Source organism: Octopus bimaculoides, chromosome 4 (genome assembly GCF_001194135.2).
Source record: "Octopus bimaculoides isolate UCB-OBI-ISO-001 chromosome 4, ASM119413v2, whole genome shotgun sequence".
NCBI classification, from domain to species: Eukaryota; Metazoa; Mollusca; class Cephalopoda; order Octopoda; family Octopodidae; genus Octopus; species Octopus bimaculoides.
The window spans coordinates 96,402,801-96,405,630 of NC_068984.1; positions in this window are offsets into that span (position 1 = coordinate 96,402,801).

Consider the following 2,830-nt stretch of genomic DNA (forward strand, 5'->3'; position numbering starts at 1 on the left):
CCAATACAGACCTTCACTAGTTTCCTCAGATTCTATATTCTCTTTCCTCTGACGATTCCATCTGAAATGATACAGAAATCTACTTGACATCATACTCAGTTAACAAAAGATTATCTATACGTTTGCTTTGCCTCCTAGAAATAGCAGCTTAACCTGTCTTAAAATGTGCTCAACCTGTTTTTTAAAAAAATCCATCAGATTATGCATCCGAAGAAATATATACATATACATGGATGCTCACACATACATACATGTGCATCCGCACTCACATATTTGTGAAAATGCGGGATAATCACGGATGGAAGGCACTTTATCATAGATCTACTCTATAAAGTATTAACTAAGTATAACGATATAGGGAAATTTACCTGGAAAGTCTTCATACTAGATTTCGCAATCAACAGCAGTGCAATTCCGAAAATCCTTTGATCTCAATGTTCATGGACCCGGGCGGCAGGTTGGTGGTCCTAGATGTTAATGATAGCGAAGGTGACGCCATTAGACTGGTGGTCGTCTATGCCCCTACAAGATCTGAAAGGCCAGAATTCTTCAGGTGTCTAGAAACATTGCTGGGAACGTCTCGAAGTTTAGTACTTAGAGTGTTCTTATCGTATGGTAGTTATTTTATAATAGTTTTCCAGCTGTACGTATTATTATTATTATTATTATTATTATTATTATTATTATTATTATTATTATTATTATTATTATTATTATTATTATTATATTATCATTGTTATTATTATTTTCTCTTTATCACAGGTTTTGTTGGAACTCCTGTAGTCTTGCATGCGTGGCGAATTTACTACCGGCAGCCTACAGTGCCATGCTATTCGTTCTTTTCAGCTGTCTAATACTTTCCTGATTATTTTAGCCATAGCAAAGAGGCAAGCCTTTTGTAACAATTCTACTGCGCTCTCTATTCCAATTAATCCTTTATATTCCTCTTGATACCTTCTGATACAATAATTGGCACTATCTTCACCTTCTTAATATTCTATAGCCGGGCTATTTCATACTTAAGAGGGATGTATCTATCTATCTTTTCGTCTTCTTTCTTGACTATTCGTGGTTCAAAGGGGCATGCAACATCAACTATATAACATATGGAGTACACCTTGTCCACCACTACTAGGTCCGGTTTGTTATGCTCTAGCGCCTGATCTGTTTGGATTGGGAAATCCCAGAGGATTTTGCTAGTCTCCGACTCCGTCACTCTCTGCAGTTTGGGCTCATACCACGTTTTGCCTCTCTCTTAGCCTCCGCTTTTCGCACAGTTTTTATTGTAGCACTTTCGCTACCTGGTCGTGTCACCATCACTTCTAGTGGTTTTGGTTAAATCTAGGGCATTCGTTCGTGAAATGGGCAAGAATTTCATCCATTCTATTGCAGATACGGCACAGCGGAGAGGTTTGTTCATTCCTAAGGTTGACCATCCAGTTTGTGACCAAAGCTTGGTCTTGCACTGCCAGTAAAGTGCTCTGGGTCTCTTGTTCCTTTCATCAGCCAATCCCACCTATTTTCTCCAGCAACTTCTGTTGTGACTATATGGAATTGATTGTGTAGTCTCTTCTTGCGTAATTCTTCTTCATGTTTTTTTTGCACTTCTTCCTTTGTTTTCCCTTTTTCTCTGCTCTCAATACTCCCTCGTTCCTAACTGTCACTTGCAAGATTTCCTTACTTTGGGCTAGGTATCTCACTAAGCTCTCGAGTTCGATACACACGCAGTCTTCCACACTTATCAGTCCCCTTCCTCCTTTGCCCTTTTCATGTATAGGTGATCATTGTCTGCACGTGGGTGGTGCATCGTATTATTATTATTATTATTATTATTATTATTATTATTATTATTATTATTATTATTATTTCTCATAAGGCAGTGAGAACGCTGGGCAGAATGCCTGGCGGTACTTCGTCCAAATTCTGCGAAAGGCCACTTTGCATTTCATTCTTCCGGGGTCGATAGAATAACTACCAGTTGAGCGCTAGGGTCAATGTAATTGACGTACCCACCCCACTGGAATTCTTAGCCTTGTGCCAAAATTTGAAGCCATTATTACTATTTCTTTAATTTCGTGACTTTTCACTATTACGGTAACTTTTCTCACTTTTTCTATATTCTTCTGGTGTTTCAATACTTTTGCCGACAGTTTTCCCAGAAGAGATAAAAACAAAACAATATCGAAAAAAATCTAACAATTTGAATCAATGACAGACAGACGGACATAAAGACAGACAAGCTTGTCATTTTTATCGTAAAGTTGTAAATCGAAATAAATTCATTTGGCGTGAAACAAAAGTCAGTTTTGATTCCGTTGTTTAAATTTGTTTAATTTGAAATTTTGCTTTTGTTATCTATTTTTTGTATTAATTGCTTATGACAAATTGGTCGTAAAAATCACCTTTGCATTTGTTAGTTTCGGGTCAAATCAATAGACATTTCCATTCATTATCATTCTTTATGGCTGATAGTTTTTCATATTCAGTTTCCGTATTTTGAATACAAGAAAAGAAACTAAACATAAAAGACAAAGAAAGGAAAACAGCTTTCGTATTTCTTTTCATTGAAATCATGCAACGTAAAATCACGAAAAATATAAAAGCGCATCATCTTAAGATTGCACCCGTTGAATGTTTGTAGAGTTTGTGTAAGTTTAAAAGAAAGTCACACAAGCAGGTTAACTGATGCAGCGATACGGTTTCGGTTTTCAAATTTGTGTATTCGTGTTTTATTGTGTTAATGACTTCCCCTTTATATACATGCATGCATACATAGATACATACATACATACATACATGCGTACGTACGTATATATATATATATATATAT